We start from the raw sequence: 21,895 nt of genomic DNA, 5'->3' as shown, positions 1-21,895 counted from the left end.
TTCCCATCCCTGGCCTTTCTAAAGTGGCCTTTGTCCTCCCCGCTTCCTCCAGTAACACTGTCACCAACTCCTAGTGACCCAGCCAGTCATAGGGCAGGGTATTCTCTACTGACATAATCTGAATCCAAGAGCCAGGCCAAATGACACTATGCAATGTCCCTAGCCTAGAAACCCAGGGAAGACATTCCACTTGAACGTCATGAACTAGAGGCTCCTGGTGGGTTCAGGTCTCTGACCTGCTGGCCTGATGCCATTGCCACCACCATTAGCTCCAGAGAATTTGCATAGTCAGTCACCCCACTGCTGAAAAACCTAAGGCTTCCTCAGACTCTTCCCAACTCAGTCTGCCTCTGCTGCCTGCCCCTGCCCACCCCGAGTCCTTCTAGAAAACAACCTAGCATCCACTTGTGTGAGAAACCCAGGTCCGCCATGGGAAATTGAATTTATGTTATTCTCCTGGGTAAAAACAGTACTGCCCCTTTGGGATGTTCTGTTGGTGTGTTCCAGCTACAACATAGCTTGTTTGTTTGCATCTATTTAGGGAAGCTACAGGGAACTGGGGAATTCATCATCGGATTCATTTTTGAGAAAAGAAAGGCTGTCAGGGACCAGCAAGGAGGAGGTCTCTCCTGTGTTTGCTGTAGTCTCAGCTGGCTTTACTATGGAGCTATTCAACTGACCATGGCAGGACCCAGGCCCCAGCTCCTGCCCATCGCATGGAGAGAAAGGTCACAGTCAGTGTATGGGATGGTCTGTCTGGGAGTCAGGTCAATGTCTAGTTACATGGTGGGGAGGAGCAGGACAGACTGACTCCAGGGGAGTCCGAGGAGGCAAGAGGAGGAGAATGCTCGTACCGATGCTGTGTCAAGTCAGCTGCTACCGTGTAGGGGTGCCAACAAGCCTCACAAGGGGACAGCGTGGAACTCTGGAGGACCCCAGTCTGAAAGACAGTGACGAGTTAAGGGTGTGAAAGCTAAGTCCCCTTCAGGGCCAGCAAGATGGCCCACCAGGCAAAGGTGCTTACCACCAAGTCTGATGGCCTGAGTTCAAACCCTGGACCCCAAGGGATGGAAGGAAAGCCTCTACTCCTGCAAGCTGTGGTCTAACTTCTACAGGGAATCCATGGCACGTACTCAAACACACAGACACACACAGAGACACACGCGCACACCCCCACACTGTACATAAGATTAAATATGTAAAGAGTATTTCCCAGGGGAGACCAGAGAGAATTCCTCTCAGGGTTGCCTCTTGGGAAAGGGCTATGACTGCTTTCCTGGTCACAGTCTCTCCCGGCCTCATTCCCTGCCATCGCTCTTAACCCAGTGCCATTGCCAGTCTCCAGGTTCCAGCCTCTGAGCTCTGGAAGGTGCTGTCTCAGGGACAGTAGTATTACCATCAACATCAGCGCCCACCATTGAAGATCTCTTGGACCTCTGAGTGATGGCACAGACGGGCTTCAGCCTGCACATCCCTAGATGCCCCTGGGGCCTTCCCTACCTCACAGCCCCACAATCTAATGATGAAGTCCTGATGCCCAGTCGGGTCCAAGACTGCCCCAGGAGACACTCTCCGTCCCTTGTAATGGTTTGATCCAGTTGACCTGTCAGGCGTTGGAATGGGGAGACGGAAAGGTCACAAGGAAGCAGGAATCATCACACGCTAACCCTCAAGATGTGCTCAAGTCTGACTGGTGGCTTGTGACATTTGACACAAACATAGCCTAACTCCGATGGCCCATGGGGCCCCAACCCAAATGCTCATGTGGTAAGACACCTGGTGCTGTGAAATTAACAGCATGCTGGTGAGGGTATGGAAGAACCGCCAGAAAGGGCAGCGCAACTGCCAGAAAGCTCCCAAGGGCAGCTCTCCGGCCAGTGTGCTCGATTCAGGCTCTGCCTCTCCTTGAAGAGCATTCTTTACTTTAAATGATTTATTTATTTTCATTTTGTGTACATTGGTGTTTTGCCTGCACATGTGTCTGTGTGATGCCGTCTGATCCCCTGAAACTGGAGTTAGAGTTTGAGCCACCATGTGGGTGCTGGGAATTGAACTGGGATCCTCTGGAAAGGCGGTCAGTGCTCTTAATGGCTGAGTCATCTCTTCAGCCACACCCCTCCCCCGCAGCACGTTTTCTTAATAAATTATCTCTGTCTGTTCCTGTCTGATAAATATCTTTACTCTGTGCCTTCAGCTTATCACTGTTCTTCCCAACATGACAATAAATCAATAAATTCCAAATAAATTAATGAGGGAAACACAAAAGTGTCAGGCAAACACCAGCAAGGTTGTAAAGTCCTGCGCGGGAAGCTAAGCTGGGGGCGGGGAGGAGAGCCACAAGGTCTCAAAACGCCACCCAAGTCGGTGTTCGCAGCTACCCCTCTATTCATTTGTTTCTTTGGACCAGACATCTCAATCTGTAGCCCAGGTTAGCCTGGGACTAACTCATTCATTCTGTAATCCTGACTGACCTGAACTCTCTGTGATCCTCCTGCCTCAGCCTTCCTGGTACCGGGATTTCAGATCTACTCCACCATGCCCAGCTTCAATTTTCCATGAAATGAGATATGCAAATGTGTGTACATATATACACACATACATATAGAACAGAGAGAATGGGGTGGGAATGGTATGTATCTCTCACCTGCCCAGAGTTGGTTGCAGGTATGGGGGGCAATGGTAATGTCAGATGACAGCTAGGCAAAGTGAAGGAGTTCGGGGGGTGGGTGCTTCAGGCACAGGCAGCTGGATGTGAACTGGTGACCATTCCAGACCCTTGTAGTGTCCATAGCAGACATGCGCTTTCAGAACTGGCTGAGGGCCATTTAGAAGCTTTGAGCTTTGATTTTTATCTCTTCTCTTCTCTTCTCTTCTCTTCTCTTCTCTTCTCTTCTCTTCTCTTCTCTTCTCTTCTCTTCTCTTCTCCTCCCCCCCCCTCAAACACATTCTAGAACAATCCAATATACTTGGTAACTCTGCACAACCCCTTCCTCCTCCAGTACAACCCAATACACCTGGTCACTTTGTACAACCCCCTTCCTCCCTTGTTGGAGGACCTGTAGATTTTGTCATGACTCATGACCATGTCTCCTGGTCCCCTTCAGAACTATCCCACCAGCGAACAGAGAACAGGGGTGTTCAGGACAAAGCTCCATCTTGAAGTCAGCTGAGAGCGACAGTGGATTAAAAACAGAAGGAGAAGAAGGCTTTGTGCTTCTGTGTTCCTGTAATATCACACACAGAACACCAGCTCAAGCCCAGGCCCCCTCTGTATTTCCACTGTCCCCGAGAATGGGTCACAACACCAGGCTAGGACAGGACTTGCTGCTCCCGCTCGCCCCACATAGCAATTCCTGGGCAGGCTTCTCCCAGGAGGGTCCTCTCTTCATGCCACGGCAATACTGATTCTGGGAGAGGGAGATAGGTACAGCTTTCCCAAGCCCCAGCCGGTCTTAAATGATCGCTCTAGGCCCTTCCCTCCAGGCTTGTCAGCAGACAGAGGCTCACGGCTCAGTGAGCATGTAAATACTTTTTAAATTCCACCAGCAGAGCCGGGCAGTGGTGGCACACGCCTTTAATCCCAGCACTCGGGAGGCAGAGGCAGGCGGATCTCTGTGAGTTCGAGGCCAGCCTGGTCTATAAGAGCTAGTTCCAGGACAGGCTTTTAAAAAAAAAGCTACAGAGAAACCCTGTCTCGAAAAACCAAAAAAAGAAAAAAAAATTCCACCAGCAGTAATGAGGAAACAAAAGAGCTCGCTCGCTTGCCCCTCTTTCTTTTTTTTTCTCCTCCTCTGCTAGGATTACTAAGGAATTTGACATTGTTTGAATTTACTGCGTAAGTCTATCAGAATCCCTTGTGCCCCTTGTGAAGCTCCCACTTCCCCACATCTCAGGACCTTATGGCATTACGCCACTCATTTAATTAAGTTGGAAAACAAATCAAAGATTGCCTTGGGTCCACTCTGGGTGTGAAAGGTTTTCTGACTTGTGAAGAATGTGGAAGGGGCTGGGAAGATGGCTGGCAGGGTAGTGCTCCCCGAGCAACTGCGAGGACATGAGTTTGATCCCTAACACTCACGTAAAAGCTAGATGTGCCTGTATCCCCAGGGCTTGGGAGGGAGATACGGGAAAGGGTCCCTGGATCTCGCTGGCCAATCAGTAAGGGAGGTCCGGGTTCGGTGAGAGATCCTACTGCAAAATATAAGGTAAGGAGTAACTGGGAAAGATGCCAGACCTTGGCCTCTGGCCTCCCCATTCACAGGCACTACACCCTTGCCCATACATGTACACACAAACAAAACATATCTGCACATATATTTTTCTCACGCACATGCATGCAGAACATGGAGACATGAGGTAGAAAGTCGGGTGACTGCTTGTGTAGACATGCAGTTGAACCGTGATGACCTGTGCTAACCCAGGATAAGTCAGGCAGACATCCATAACCACCACAGGTTAGCTAAACAAGAATTCCTCAGACACGTTAGTCCAGTTTCCCACAGAGGTCCACCTGCTGCGGGACCTTCAGACCATGAGTTCCAACAGGGCTCCTTCCAGGCAGGAGGGACCCACAGCCCTACAGCCACCATAACCAGCATGGGTTGGCATGAGGAGCCATGGTGATTAAGGGACACAGTGGGAACCTCTCCTCTTCAAAACTCTGGAGCTGGAGCTGCCATCTTGTGGCCACTACGGAGCGCGGCATTAGGGTGGCCACTAGACAGATCTGACTCACCATGGAGAGGCTGGAATCAAGGATTAGAAAGAAAAACGTCAAACTACGTTCAATAAAGCTCAGTCTACGACTTGAGTCAAATACAGCAATGAATTCTATCAGCATGTGGCCTTGGAGGACCTTTGGTCACCTGCAATTGAAGCAGGCACAAACCTGTTCATCTGGCAGATTGATAAAACCTGCCCCCCAAATGTGGTCAAAGGTCATTCTTGTCAGCTTCCTGTCCCCCTTCCTCCACAGATGCTGTGGAGGGATGCTGAGAGTCGTCATCAGTCAGGGAAGCTGAAGACCTTGGAGTCTCTGCAGCCTGAACTACAGACAGACAATGATACCACTTCCTCTCCCTGGAACAGTCTGGAGAAGTCCCACCTCCACATTAACTGGCCTGATTTGTACCATTGTGACCAGATGCCTATCTAGACATGAGTCGCCTTCTACTGTGGCTTCACTATAGAATGGGCTGACAGGCTCACCTACAAACCCTTGGTTCCCAGCTGGTGGCTCTGTTTGGAGAGTGAACGCTTAGATTGGGGTGGGGGGGAGCTCACTGAAGGGAGTGGGTGGGCTGGAGGACAAGCCTTGGTCAGAGCCTGCTTCTGCTTCTGGTTTTCTCTCTGCTTCAGATCTGTCCAGATGCTGCTGCCACGATGCCTTCCCCACCATGATGGACTTTGATCCCTCCAACTGTGAGCCAGGATCAATCCTTGCCCCTTGAAGTTGCTTCCTCTGGATATTTCATTGCAACGACGAAGAGTCAGTAATACATAAATTTTAACTGTGGCCCCATCTCTCCAGTCTAACACATACACTTTAAATGTATATTCAGTCAATGAACACTTGAAAAAAACTGTCATGGGGTCCATGTAACTGTTACAACCCATCCACCTGCACACCTTCAATGTAGGCTGTTTATTATATATCAGTCACACCTCAGCAAAATACAAGAATATCTCAACTCTGTCGCTAACTGTGAGTGTCCAGGTTCATGAAAGTTTGCAAAGCTGGACGCTTGAGGGCTGGTGAGATGGGCACAGCGCCTGCCACATGAACAGGAAGACCAGAGTATGGGTCCCCCAACCCACAAAAGCCTGGTAGGAATAGCAGTCAGCCATAAGGCCAGCACAAGGCAAGCTGCATGACCAGACTAATGGAAAGGGCAGACTATAGGGTCAGTCAAAGACGAGAGGGGACAAGGGCAACACCTGACATCAACCCTGGGCCTCCACATGCACTGCACACGCAAGTATCTGTACACATGTGAACATACATAATACATGCATATACAGACAAAGAAAACTTGACATTTGTGTTTTCATATTGATGGCAATGAAAAAATCAATTTCCACATAATCTAGAAGTTTAAAAACTTAAATTAGAAGTAGAATTCCATACCTAAAATGACCTAATCTGTGATTTTAGTGACTGTGGAGACCACAACCTCAGGAAGTATACACGCATCACACCTGTGCCACAGATACACACATACATAACACACATGTGCCTCAGATATACACACATATCACACACATACTATACAAGTACTTCAATAAATATAACACATATGTACTATACACATCACATGTACCAAAAATACACACATATATCACACATGTACCACTGGTAAACACATATCAAACATGCACCACAGATGTACACACATCATACATGTACCATAAATACTCACACATCACACATGTACCAAGATATACACACAGGTATTACATGTGTACTACAAATACATATAACACACATCACATGTGTATCATAGATACACATATCACACATGAACTACAGATAAACACACACCACACATATACCATAGATACCCACATATCCCATATGAACCACAGATATGCACACATGTACTACATGTGTACTACAGATACATAATCACATGTATGCCATAGATGTACACACATCGCTCATGCACCACAGATATACAAATGTATCATGTATACCACACATAAACGTAAACACATCATACTTTCACATACATCACAAATGCACAGACATACACACACCATACTCACATACGAGATACATACATATGTAAATGCACACCACACTCACACTGCAGATGCACAGACACAAGCACACATTTACAGCTCTTCACCCCACAGACCCCAGCTTCCCCATGGGATGCACCTGTCCCTGGACTAAGACACAGGCAACCCTGGGATGTAGCCCTCGTGCAGGGGAAGCAAAACACAAGGCCAGGGCCCCCTTGCTCTCTTCTTGCTCATGGAACCCACTTGAGGTGACCACAGGGAGAGAGGAGCATAGTGAAATCCCCCTGTGCCCACCACTGGAGATGATGCTTCTGTGGGAAGCCGAACATTGCCAAACCTGAAGATGCAGGGCTCTTTTTTGAGCAAGAGACCCATTATGGCCATAGTTATCTATGCTGGGCTCCGGCCACCTGGGTAGAGGTTCTGGTCCTGGGTATCTGAGCTGTCTGACCAGTGCTGGGATGAAAATGAGGCCAGGGAGCCATGATTAAGGAGGCACTTGCTCTCAGGTGCTGCGCTTGTGTTTATACAACCCAGAGATGCAGTGCCTCCTTAAATGCTGCCTCCTGGGCTCTCTTTGGCCTGGCCTGTTGACTGCATGTCCCATGGGGGGAACCTGGTGGAGGGAGGACCAGCGTATTGGGGCTCTGCACAGCACAGACTCATGGCAGCATCTCAAGGTCCCCCAGGTCCTTCAGGACCAAAACAACCCCAATTACAAAAACCACAGCCTGCAGCAGCCCCGAATACCCTTAGATGTGGACTCTAGGCAGAGGTGCCCCCACCCTCTCGGCTCACACACAGAAGCAGCCTCCTCAGCTTCCTCAAACAACAGCTTCAAAGGCTTGGATGCTGAGGTGCTTTATGAAAGGCCCCTGCAGAGTCCTTTCATGTTTCTGCCTCCACTCTCACGGATCTGTTTCTCCTAGCACCTCTGACAATCATGCCAGATGACTCAGAGAGCTGGAAAGGTGGCAGCAGAGGCTCCCACCTCAGGGGACCGCTGAGGGCACCTGCATTTCCGCAGGAAGGCCACCTGATACACTTCACCCTTATTCATCCACCCGCCTGTCACAGGATGACAATAGGACCAACGAGGCTGAAAGAATCGGAGCTAACCAGGAAGCAAACACGAATCTCACATCTGGGTTGGCTCAGGCCCTCACTGCTGCTGTGGCTGGGATCCCGAGGGGCCGCCAAGGGCCACATGGAAAGACCGGGCCCGGGGACGGCAGCATTGGGAGACCTTCAGCAGTGTGGACCTTCAGAAAGAGACTCAGGGGAGCCCCCCACCAGGCCATGGGAGGCATGTCTTTCTCATGGACTGTTCCTAGGCACACTTCTGCCACTCTGAGGCCCATCCTGGCCTTCACCGGCACTCACACCAGTGGGGTACCCAAACTTGCACCTTGATCCTCTAAAACGGTGCGATCCATGCACCTTTTCTCTTCATATATGAGTTGCCTTGGGTATTTTGCAGCAGTAATGCAAGCCTGGCCAACACAGTGTCCTGTCAGAGAACTGCGGGGCCACCCTGCTTAGAATGCAAGGCAGAGCCTTGGCCATGTTTTAATGGGTTGTCCTTGGGGATGGTGTCATAAATTGACCTTTTTATTATCTAGCTATCATATATCTATCTATCTATCCATCCATCCATCTTTCCTTCCATCCATCCATCCATCATCCGTCCGTCCATCCATCTGTCTGTCCATCCGTCCATCCATCCACCCATCCCTCCATCCATCCATCATCTATCTATCTGTCATCTATCTCTCTATCCATCCATCCATCCATCTATCCATCCATCCATCCATTCATCTTTCCATCTATCCATCCATCTGTCCATCCATCTATCTATCTATCTATCTATCTATCTATCTATCTATCTATCTATCTATGTTTTTCAAAACAGAGTTTCTCTGTGTAACATCCCTGGCTATCCTGGAATTAGCTCTTGTAGACCAGGCTGGCCTCAGAGATCCACCCAAAAGCTCGGATTAAAGGCATGGGCCACCAACGCCTGGCTATTAACTGAATTTTAAGAGCAATTATTATCTTACCTCTGAGGTAAGAGGACTGTAATGAACTGGGCCACACACACACACACACTTTCATCTTCTACACTAAATACCAAAATCACTTTCACTGGATTTAAGAGAAATTTCACCTTTCTCGATGAGTTTGAAAGGGCCACAAACAGGAAGGAAAAGACAGAAGAAAGACTTAGGGAGGCCTAGGCAGGACTCTGCTTCTTGTTTCCAGGAAAATAAACCTCTTCCCACTGGAATCAGCAGGTCTAATAAGTTCCCTGCCACATACTTCCGGTTCGGATTCACCAGTCCTCAGAAGCTGCTGTGTCTGCCAGGCTAAACTGATGCCGCCACACCCTCCTTTTCCTGTGCTTCATGCCATCCTTCCCTTTGTTGGTGCCGACTCCTCCTGGGATTGGAATTTAGGCCCCTCCTCTTTCCACTCCTCTTTGAGTGACTTTTACCATCTAGAGGGCCAGAACCTGACTTGAAACCCATCCCTCTAGGGTGAGAGTTCAATATCACAGAAGGAAAGGGGGGTGCCAATGCCACTGAAGGGAAAAGGGCATTGTGTTTGGGGGGAGGGGTATAAGAGAGATCGCTCAGGGCGAGTGAGATGGCTCAGCGGGTAAAGGCGCTTGCCACCAAGTCTGACGGCCTGTGTTTGGTCCTTAGGTCCCACATGGTGGAAGCAGAGCACTGACTCCTGCAAGTTGTCCTCTGATCTCTAAATGTGGCCTGCAGTACGCACATTTGCTGCCCTGTCCAAGATGCAAAATAAATAAATGTCATAAAAATTTTTAAAAAGAAAAATTGCTCTGAAGTGTGCCAACACACCTGCTTAATTCAAAGGCCAGAGATCCCCCTTCCACACACTGCCAGTACCTACGCCGCTGTGAAGCCTGGAGACCAGAGCGATGGATCTACCACAGAGAGCCTCAGGGGAGCACTCCAGCCTCAGGGGAGCACTCCGAGGCAGCTTGGCTCTTGTGCATTAAAAACAAATACGTGGTAGAGAAGGCATAATTATTTTCCTGCCAACCATTTCCTTATTAAAAATGTAAAATAGGGCAAGGAGAAAGCGCGGTTGGCAAAATGCTTGTTTTGCAAGAATAATAACGAGAATTCGATCCCCAGAACTAACACTGAAAGAGCCAGGGGCAGTGGCTCACTTGTCATCCCAGCACGTGGGACACAGAGACAAGCAGGTCCCTGGGGTCAGTGACAGGCCCTGTGTCAGCAAGCTGGACAGCGTCTGAGGAACAAGACCCAAGGCTGTCCTCTAGGAAAAGTCTTTTTGGAAGGAATGGAGGAGCCGGAGATGGGAAAACAAGACAGAACCAGTCTTCCAACTGTGGCTCATCTGGTTCAGACTGAGAATGCTGCCCGCTTCATTATTCTTCAGCTCACCCCTCCCCCCCAGCACTCCCAGACAGACTCCCCCCCCCCAGCACTCCCAGACAGACTCCCCATCAGGACCTCCATCCTGAGCAGTCTTCGGAACCCCCCTGTGAAGGCTTCTCCTGGTCTACTTAGATGACAGAGGGCCCTGGTCCCTCGTCTGCCCAAAGGCCTTTTAATGTTCCCAGCGGTCAGCTCTTTCAAGCACTCAGTGCCTCTCCGCCATTGAGAAGCGTGTTTATTTCTACAGTGACACCATGACTCTGGCCACATCTATGAAGGTGACTTAACCTGGATTCGTTTCCTTGTCTGAAAACAGGGGCATAAAAATGTTTGCTTGGCCAATTCACACCTTTGTGGGGAGGCAGAGGCAGTTTTGATGTTCTGAAGCATGGTCTTACTAACCGTGGTTGGGAGCCAGAGAGATGGCTCAGTGGGTGCGAGCACTTGCTGGGTAGCCGTGAGGGTCTAAGTTTGGATCCCCAATATACCGTATATCTGCAAACTCAGTGCTATGACGGTGGATACTGAAGGATTGCAGCGGCTGGCTAGCTGCCCGTGCCGTTCCAGGCTCAGCGAGAGACCCTGCCTTAAGAAAACCAGGCCCTGGGAGTGACAGGGCATAGCACCCAGCATTCTCCTCTGGCCTCTGTATGCTTGTGGGCTCTCCCCGACCCTCCCTCCCTCCTTCCAGGGATTGAAGCCCCAAAGCAACAGAAAACCAATGACGTACTTTAAGAGTTTAGAAAGGGAGCCGGGCGGTGGTGGAGCACGCCTTTAATCCCAGCACTCGGGAGGCAGAGGCAGGTGGATCTCTGTGAGTTCGAGGCCAGCCTGGTCTACAAGAGCTAGTTCCAGGACAGGCTCTAAAAAAGCTACAGAGAAACCCTGTCTCAAAAAACCAAAAAAAAAAAAAAAAAAAAAAAAAAAAAAAAAAAAAGAGTTTAAAAAGGGGCTGGAGAGATGGCTCAGCAGTTAAGAGTACTTCCTGCTCTTGCAGAAGACCCGAGTTTGGTTCCCAGCACCCACAACAAGCGACTCACGATCAGCTGTAGTTCCAGTCCCAGGGCATCCGGCGCCTTCTTCCAGCCTCTGCAAGTACTCCATTCATGTGGTGCCTATACCTACACGCAGACATAAACATAAGCATAGAAAACCTTAGAAAAACATTTAAAGTCAGATGGCTCCGTGGGCAAACGCACTCAAAAACACGTGTGCATCCTTTTGTTCATTCTCTTTCGCTCTTAAGCAAGACACAAAAAGGCACAACTTGACCTAGCAGAGTGAGCTGGGGCTTATGCTTTCTGACAAGAGATGAATCTGCTAACGTGGAGAGAGCCAGGGCAATGCTGACCTTCACGGATGGTCCCTTTCGGTGGTCTCTGCAAGCTTGGAGCAAGGCCACAGAAACAGTCTCATGTTTCAGGGGATCAGAAAGGCTAATGTGTGGAAAGACACATTCGTGGGGTCGTATTACCCAGGCCTGGGCAGCAGTGGAGACCCCTGCATCATTAACTCACTGGATCCCCATTTCTCACCCTGGATGCCCAGGGTTTATTTAAAAAGCATCTGGTTCCAGAGGTTCCTGAACTATCCTGTTTCCTGGTGTTAATTTTTCCATTGTCTAGACAGCTGCGGAGTCGGACAGGATTATCTAGAGGAAGGAATGGGTTTGTGACCCAGAATCCACCTTTGCAGCCAAAGGCATTCACATACTAATGGCCCCTGCGGCAGCTGTCATAAGAAACCGGGTACAAAGCAAACCTCCAGTGTTTGTAGTTTCTAACATTTGGCAGGAGCGGCTCCTTTTTGCATTGCTAATGTACACGAGAGACCTCCACACAGAACCACACAGGAAAGATCCAGGCCCGCGCCTGGCATGCAGGCACCGCTAGCGGGTGAGGTGTTACATAAAGCAAGGTGCAAGCTCTATGGTCTTGACAGGAAGTGTCACATGCTCACCTATCAAGCCCCACAAAGATGCCCCTTAGAGTTGGGTCTTAACGGCAATCCCTTTCCGGTGACTTCCGAGATGGAGGAGCTCCTTCCATCTACTCTCCATTGGTCCCAGGGCTGGCCCTCTGATAGGCTGTCCCCTGTGATGCCTTAGTTAGCCTCTCCTATCATTTGCCTAAGACAGTGGTTCTAACCTTCCTAATGCTGTGACCCTTTAGCACAGTTCCTCATGTTGTGGTGACCCCCAACCCTAAAACTGTTTCATTGCTACTTCATAACTGTAATTTTGCTAGTTATAAATTGTAATGTAAATATCCGATATGCAACCCCTTGAAGGGGTCGCAACCCACAGGTTGAGAACTACTGGCCCACAACGTACTCCTGGACTAAGGACTACATTTGGCTACAGGCACAGAGATAAGGCCAGAGGTTGTCAGTTTCCCACCCCCTCCCTGCCCACAGCAACAGGGATAAGGCCTGCGTTGTATGTGTAAGGCTGTGTACGGAGATGGCCAGTTAGCAAAACACCTGCTGCACAGGCGTGAGGACCTGAGTTCGATTCCCAGCGCCCATGTAAAGAAATGGCTGCGGTGGTGCATGGTTTAAACCCAGTGATGGAGAGGGGGAGACGACAGACCCCGGGGGGCTTCCAGCCTGGCCTGAGTGATATGCTTCCGGGTTTACAGAGACCCTGCCACCAAAATCAAGGTGGAGAATGAATGAGAAAGACATGCAGCCTACCTCTGGTCTCCCCCTCCGCATACATGCACGCGCACACACACAGAGACTTTCAAGAATCCATACATGACAAAGACATCACGATTGAAGAAGTACAAATGGCAGTGGACGGGGCTGGGGTTTCACAGCAATTTGAGAAAAAAAAATCATATTTAGACTTTTTCTCCCCAACCGAACAGTGAAATCAAAGTTAGGACATTTTTAGGATTTTTGTTTGGAAATTACTCCAAGATAGTTGTTTTCCTGTGATGCTGGAATCAAACCCAGGGCCTCAAGAATAACAGTCAAGGGCTCTGACACTGAGGTACAGCCCCAGGCCAGGATTAGTATTTACAGTTTCAACTGTCCATAGGGTCCCTTTGACCTCAAAGTCCACCTCGGGATTTTCTGATGGGCTCTAAGTCAAAGGCGCACATTTCTACGGAGAGACAGGGGCCTGAGCTGGTGGTGGCACAGGCCTATAGTCCCAGCACTTGGGAGGCAGAGGCAGGTGGATCTCCATGAGCTCGAAGCCAGACTTGTCTATAAAGCGAGTTCCAGGATAGCCAGAGCTGTTACACAGAGAAACCCTTTTGGAAAACCAAAAGATAAAGAAATAATAAAGTAAAAAATACATTTGAAAGACCAGCATTGAAAGGGAGGGTGTGGTAACAGGTAGAAGCACAGCCTTGACTGGGTGGGTGGGTGGGCTTCCTGGTTCTGATGTGACTGTTTGTGCTTTCCGTGTGTTTGTGTGTGTGTGTGTGTGTGTGTGTGTGTGTGTGTGTGTGCGCGCGCGCGCGCATCCCCAACCCGTCTCTGCCTTAGTTTCTGGACCAGGGTTTCTTGCTGAAGCCAGAGATCACTGATCTGGTTTGGGGTAGCAATCAGTGCACAGCTGAGCACCCTGTTCAGCCCCTGCGCTCTATGTCTTCATGGAGTCTGGCTTCAGGGGAAACCCAGGCAAGCGTGGTGTGAGGCTCTTCATTTTTTTTTTTTTTGAGAGTTTTCTGTAGGGTCTACAATTATTGTAAGATTTTTAAAAGAGTGTTTTCTGGGGCTGAGGAGAAGACTCACAGTTAAGATCACTTACTATTCTTGTGGAAGACCTGAGTTTAGTTCCCAGCACCCACATGGCAGCTCACAACTGCCTCCAGGTCCAGGGGATCTGACACCCTCTTCTGGCCTCCAGGGGCAGGGCATGCACAGCCTGTATAAGCTCACACAGACGCAAACATACACTCATAAAGAAAGATCAATAACATCCTTGAGGTGAAAGAATTTTAGCTGAAAGGGACAGGGAGGAGGGGGGAGACTGAGGACACCACAGAGGGCCACTGGATGTCAGTACTGGGTTCCAGGTGCTCAGTCCAGTGGCGTCGTCACTCCTTGGCCCTGCTTCTAATCCCGGCTACATTGCACTCCCATCTGGGCTGAATTCAAAGTTACCCCTAACAAGTATTTAAAGATGTCTTTTTTCTTATTCATTCTACACCCACACCTACGCCCACTAGAAAAAAATGCCCCTGAAGACATCCACCCAGCTCAGGAGGCTTATGAGGCTGACTGAGAATGATGGGGGCGGGGGCTGGAGAGAAGGTTCAGTCCAGAGCGTGCTGGCCATGCATGAATTTGAATTCCCAGAGTCCACATTAAAAAAACAAGAGGAGGTGGAGACATCAGACCCTAGGGCTTGCTGGTCAGCCAGCTTAGCCTACTTAGTGACTTTAGATCAATGAGAGACTCTGTCTCAAAAAAACAAAGTGGGTGGTACCCAAGGAATGTCATTCAAAGTGGTCCTTGATTTCCAAATGCACACACACACACACATACACACATATATACGTGCATGCACATACACACACACATACGTGCATGCATACACACACATACAGAATGATAAGCCTCATTACATGCTAATTCTTGATTTAAAAAAATCACATTTATTTATTTTGTGTGAGAGCTGTGTGCATGCCATAGTTCATACTCGGATTTCAGAGGACAACTTGCAGGACTTGGTTTCTCTCCTTGTACCAGGGATTAAACTCAGGTCGTCGGGCTTGGCAGCAAGCATTTTTACCCACTGAGCCATCTTGCTGACCTCATTACGTGTGAATTCTTCCTGGCAGCTCCTAGAGTGGGGCACAGTTCAGGGTGCAAACTGCGTATGTGGGGTCATGTGCTGGAGAGAAGGTGCCAGTTCCGACTGGGGTCCCAGGTTCTCACCCACATGGCCCTGTGCCCCCAGGTTGGTCCCTTGTCTTCCAGTCCCTGAGAGGAAGGTCTGGAAAGCTCCTGGCATCCTGCCACCAGCTGCCCTGTCCCAGACGAGCCCCACGTCTTGCCACCTGTATGTGCCCCACAGAAACTGCTTCCATTTCCTTAGAAGAACCAGGGCTTTGGAGTGGTGGGAAATGCACTCAGGAGCTCCGTTTGTCATTAAAACGAACTACAAAAGAGGTTTAAGATTAAGGAGACATATCGTTCCCTGACAATCCAGAACAGAAGGCAGCAGGAGCCAGCCTGAAGTTCAGATCAAACCCACAAGGCAAAGTGTGAATTAGCCGATCAGTAAATACTGGAGAAATGCCTTCGACAGCTCGGACTTTCCCAGGTTTGACCCTGGCTTGAGATGCAGGGTTGCTAGCCACAGGCCTGTTTATAAAGCCCACGTGAACACGCCAACCAGGAAATCTGGTCTATGGTGCCCCGGGAGTCACAGGAGCTGTGAGTCACATCCAGAGGTCAAAGGCCAGAAGGGACCTAGAGTTCTTATTCCTAGAGACCGTGAAGCCACAGGATGGCTGTGTCAGGCACTGGAGAGCAACCTGTGGGAAGCCCCAGAGGTAGACAAATTGAGGCTCAAGGACACATTTCCTGGGCAAAGCTAAGTGGAACCAGGCTGTGATTATACAGCTAGGCACTGAGAGAAAGACGCCTGAGGGGCCTGAGGCACCAGGATGCCCTCTTCTCCTCCCCTCAGATCCTCATCCCAACAGGGGCTTGAGACAAAGATTAGAAAAGGAAGAGAAAAACAAAAGCAGCAGAAATTCAGCGGGAAGGTCACCCCCACGCTCAAGACCACAGGAGCCCGAGTTTGTCTTAACAATCTTTGGGAGCCTGGGAGCCCGGAGCAAGGCTGGGAGAACTCTCAGAGCCATGGCCTGTGGAAGAGCACCCCCAACAAAGATGGTTTAGGGTGAGTTCCCAAAGGACAGCAGTAAAAATGCCAGGGCTGGTGTCCCCAAAGCACAGGGAAGGAGAACAAGAGTGTCTCAGTGGGGACAGTGATGTGCCATCTGCTGGCCCTTTCAGTGCAATGAGGTTCACAGAGCACAGGGTAAGGCCAAATCCCTGCAGAGGGTAGGAGAGGTAGCCCACTCCATTTTCTCTTCCTTCCTTCCTTCCTTCCTTCCTTCCTTCCTTCCTTCCTTCCTTCCTTCCTTCCTTCTTTGCTTCCTTGCTTTCTTCCTCCTCCTCGTACCCCTCCTCTCCTTTTTCTTGAGAAAGGGCCTCATGTAGCTCAGGCTAGCCTCAAACCTAGGCAGCAAGAATGACCTCGAGTTTCTAATATCTCTGCTTCCACCGACTAGAATCACAGGCGTGCAGGAACATTCCTGGTTTGTGCAGTGCTAGGAATGGACCCAGGGCCTTGTGTTTGCTATGTAGCTCCTCTGCCAGCACAGCCCATGTGGCCAGCTCTGCGCTCCTTCTAAAGGACTATGCGCCACAGCCCCAAGAAGCGCCACTCTTCGCCTTCATGTCTTTGTGGCCAGTGAGCTCCAGGGGTTCTATTTTGGTTCCCCTTCTGCTGGGCTTACAGACTCGGGGATCAGACTTGGGTCCTCATACTTGCATGGCAATCACATTATCAACCCAGTCGTCTCCCCAGCCTCTTAGCTTTCCTTTCCACATAGTGAGGCCTCGCTATGTTCTATTGAACTATGTTATGTTTGAATTCCAGGATGGCCTGGAATTCACGATGTAGCCCAGGCTGGCCTCGGTCCTCCCCACTTGCCCCTCCCTGTCAGGATTACTGACGGTCAGCAAACCTGGCTCCCCTAACTGAAGGTTCAAGTTTTTCTTCAGAATATGTGATGCTGACTCTGAGGTTCCCAGTGAGCAATGCTGGAATGTTCCTGGTACTGGCCAAGCCCTGGGATGTTCAGGATCCCCTCCCAAAACCTTTTCCAAGCCAGCTGGAATGTCTGAATTGGCTTAAGAAAAGAATTCAAAAGCTGAATTGCAAAGCCTGGGGCCAAAGGCAAGTGGAGGAATGGAGAGGGCGTGTCCCGGTTCCTGTTTGTTCCAGCAATGGGGAGGGGGGAGGATGAGGGGGAGGGAACTCAGCAGCCCCCCTCTCTTCCTCAGCTCTGTGGGATGTGTGTGCATGTATGTGTGCAGGCGTGTGCATGTGTGTGTGTGTAACAACTGTTCAGGCTTTTCCACCCTCTACCCTGTGAATGAGGCCTGCTACCTGCTACACAACTCCAAGGTATGGGGATCTCTCTAAAATATCTTGGATCCTTTGGGGTGGTTACGGGTGGTCCTCAGAATAGAGGCCACATCCAGACCTTATTGGATGTGGCTACTTTGGACAAGAGACAATATATGTTTTGGTCCCAGGACTTCAGAGCAGAGAACCTGTGACGAATACTGTGACCTGTAACTGAATAATGAATGTGAAAAGAGCTCTCTGTTCCCCTCCCTGCCCCTGTCCGGAGCTTTCCTAGTTGCCAGCATACAATGTCAAAGTCCACAAGTGTGGTTTAAGCTCACACTGGTGGTCGTTCCTTACTTCGTATGTAGGGATGTGCTGCAAAATACTTCCTAGGCTGTCAAGAGACTACCATTCAGATTAAAGATGTCAAAAAATGATCCTTAAAAAAAATCGGTATTGGGCTAGAGAGATGGCTCAGAGGTTAAAAGCACTGATTGTTCTTCCAGAGGTCCTGAGTTTAATTCCCAGCAACCACATGGTGGCTCACAACCATCTGTAATGAATTCTGGTGCCCTCTCCTGGCCTGCAAGCATGCATGCAAACAGAACACTGTACACAAAATAAATAAATAAATCTTTAAGTGGCGCATGCCTTTAATCCCAGCACTGTAGAGACAGAGGCAGGTGGATCTCTGAGTTCGAGGCCAGACTGGTCTACCTAGAGAGTTCCAGGACAGCCAGGGCTACACAGAGAAACCCTCAAACAAACCAGCAACAGTCCCAGGCATGGAGGCTTTGTAATCCCAGCACTGGGAAGGTGAAAAAGGCAAATCCCTCATGCTTACTGGCCAGCCAGCCAGCCTAGCTGAACCAGCAAGCTGCAGGTCTTAGTGAGATACCTTGTCTCAAAAAACAAGCTGGGGGCCACATACACACATAAAGTCTGTCCTGGGAGAAGAAAAGAGTAAATGAAAAGAAACAGAACAGTCAGAATCAAGAGGAAATTCCTGGGTTCTGATGAAGAAGAGAAAGAAAAGAAAAGAGGAAGAAGGAAGAAATGGAGGAGGAGGAGAGGTGAGATCCAGATGTGGTGAACATCTGGAGAAAGTTGACTATGGATGATGTTAGAGACTTACAGACATGTTTCTGATTGTGTGGATTTGTGGGAGAAAGCCATCATACCCCTGAAAGTGTATACTCCGGGAACATTTAGTGCTAGAGCTGGAGAGAGGGCTCTGGCAGAGGACATAGGTTCAACTCCCAGCATCTGCATGGTGGCTCACAACTACATGTAATTCCAGTTCCAGGAGAACTGATGCCCTCTTCTGACCTCCCTGGGCACCAGGTACATACATGATGCACAGTCATACAGGCAGGCAAAACACCCAAACACATAAAATTTTATCCATATATAATGTGTGTGTGTATGTGTGTGGTTTTTAGAGATAGGGTTGTAGCCCTGGATGTCCTGGAAAGGAGGAGGAGGAGGAGGAGGAGGAGGAGGAGGAGGAGGAGGAGGAGGAGGAGGAGAGAGGAGGAGGAGGAGGAGGATGGGGAGGGGGGGAGGAGGGGGAGGGGAGGGGGAGGAGGGAAGGAGGGAGGAAGGGGAGGAGGAAGAGGAAGTGGAAGCAGCAGCAGCAGCATTTAGGAGGGAAGGGGCCGGATGGCTGCGTATTAGTTCAGATGGCTGGGCTAATACTACACACACAGAGGGCCAGCCAGGTCTCAAAGCAAATACAGTGAAAAATAGGTACCAGCTATTAGGTGCAGCTGGGAGACCATGAGGCTTAGTGATCTTCATGATTAAAATCGCCCCTAGTAGAGCCGGCAAGATGGCTTCAGTGGGTAGGATCCTTAAGCCCTGTCCTCCTCCCCACTGTCTAACAGCTAGGCCACTCCCTTCTTCCTCCTAGGATCACACATAGACACACACACAGAGAAACAAACACACAGATACACACACACACAGACACAAACACAGAAACAAACAGACACACAGACACAAACACAAAGACACACTAGCACATACACATACACACACAGACACACACATACAGACACACACACAGACACAAACACAAAGAAACGCTAGCACATACACATACACACACAGACACACACATACAGACACACACACACAGAAACAAACACACAGAGACACACACACATATAGACACACACACAGAGAAACAAACACACAGAGACACACACACATATAGACACACACATAGAGAAACAAACACACAGACACACACATACAGACACACACAGAGAAACAAACACACAGAGACACACACACACAGAGAAACAAACACACAGAGACACACACACAGAGAAACAAATACACAGAGACACACACACAGACACACACATACACACAGACACACACACAGATACAAACACACACACATTACACACAGACACACACAGAGACACACACACACACACAGGCTGCTATGGGCCAGCAAGATGGCTCAGCGGGTAAAGGCACCTAGCACCAAGTCTGAGCACTTGAGTTTGGTTCCCCAAGCCCGTGTGATGGAAGAACTGACTCTTGAAAGCTGTCCTCTGACCTCCACATATGTACCCCTCCCTCTGGCACATACAAAACAGTTGTAAAAATTTTCTAAATAAGCTAACATATCAGCAAAAAAAAAAAAGTCCTTGATCCTAGAAAAAGCAGGGGCCATTTGTAGGGAGGAAGATGGCATCCTGTTCCTGTTTGTATGATGAAAGAATGGGAGACCTGCATTCTGTGAGCTGGGTTTGCCTGCCCTCTGGAGGACGCTCTTTGTAATGACCATGTCCTGTGTTGGGGGGGGGATGGGAAGGGAGGGAGGGAAAGAGGGAGGAAGGAATGGAAAAGGAAGGGACCACTTCCTTGAGCAAGACCCAACTTCCCAAGGGTTCCAGTACCCCCATACAGGATCTCTGAGCTGGGAGACCAGTCCTCAGATATGTGACCCTGTTGGGACGTTTTGTATTCAAACCAGAAAGTCTTGGGTTCTTGTCACAATCTGCAAAAAGAAAATAGTAAGGAGAAAGGGGGGAAGTAGAGGAGGGAGAGGAGTAGGGAAAGGGGAAGGGAGAGAAGGAAAGAGGAGACCTCACTTTCTCCAGAGAATCCATCGGATTGTCCATTGCTGAAGTCAGGTGTTCCTCATGACCCCATGTGTGTCCCAAAGGCCCTGAGCATGCAGTAGGGTCGGCATAGGCCCCCACTGAGTCGCTCTAAACTCTGCCCTTTCAGAGGGATGCAGCAAGCGTTGTGAAACTCTTCTTTAAGAGCGCCATGACAGAAGTGAGCTATGATGTCTTCTCTTAACCCAGAAGCCACTCGCAGTCAAGATGGAGAAGGTAAGTGGCTGATGTGGGGGCGAGGGCAGCACATCATGGCAAAGTGTGCTGTGGAGAAAGGGACAGACCAGCCTGGGGAACAGAAGGGCGTTCTGCCAAGCATGGGTCTGCAGAGGAGCTTGGCTGGTCACCGCTGGGCATGAGACAGATGAGATCTGGGGCTCAGGACAGGGGACCCGGCCTCAGCTTGTCTTTTGAGGAAATGCGATCTGGGGACTAAGCTAGGAAGGGTGCTTGTTCCAAAAGGCTCCTTGGGGCAGCTACCACCCTGAAGGGTCTACAGATGGACCCCAGGGGTTCACACAGGACCGTGTGTTTCTATAGCCACTCACATGGAACACAGTGGCCAGTGGAAGCTGAGAAGACACAGCAGGGCTTTTTCTTGGCTCCTGTCAACCTTCTTTGGAGATTATGGTCTAAAATACCACCACTGGTCACTTCCTTTGGAGACTGGTGGGCCTCCTCTTGTATCCACTAAACCCTCTGCCCAAAGTGAAGGCAGAGGCATGGAAGCACCCCGTGAACAAAAGCTGTGGCCTGCCCCCTGCTCCCCCTAGTCTGGAGGGCGGAGTCAGGGCCTCCTCTCTCTAAAGACAAGGAGATGAACAAGGCGGGAAGGCCATTCCCAGCAGCTTCCTTCTCTCTCGTTGGCTATAATACCATTGACAGGAAAGAGAACTGTTAAGCATTTTTTTTCCTTTTTGAGTCAGGGTCTGGATATGTAGTCCAGGCTAGCCTCAAATTCACCATCCTCCTGCCTCAGTTTCTTGGGTGCTAGAATTCCAGATATGTGTCACATGCTTAGCTTCAGACAGCTTTTATGTTTGTGTATGTGTGTGTATGAATATGTGGAGGCCAAAGAACAACGTCCGATACTGTCCATAGGTATTAGCCACCTTTCTATTTCTTAAACTTAAAAAAAGTTATTACATGTGGGTGTGTGTGTGTGTGTGTGTGTGTGCACGTGTGCATACGTGTGTGTGAGTGATGTGCTCTGGCATGTTTATATGGCGGTCAGAAGATAACTTGCAAGAGTTGGTTCTCTCTTTTCAATATGTGGGTTCTGGGGGAACTCAGGTTGCCAGGCCTGGGGCAGGCACCTTTACCTGCTGAGCCGTCACCGGCTCCACCATTTTATTTGGGGAACAGGGTCTCTCACTGGCCTGTAGCCTGCCAAGTGGGCTACGCTGACAGGCTAGTGAGTTCCAGGGATCTTCCCGTCTGCCACCCCAGCATCAGTATTATAGAGA

The sequence above is a fragment of the Arvicola amphibius genome, chromosome 10, assembly GCF_903992535.2.
Source record: "Arvicola amphibius chromosome 10, mArvAmp1.2, whole genome shotgun sequence".
NCBI classification, from domain to species: Eukaryota; Metazoa; Chordata; class Mammalia; order Rodentia; family Cricetidae; genus Arvicola; species Arvicola amphibius.
Note: the sequence above shows the minus strand (reverse complement) of the source record.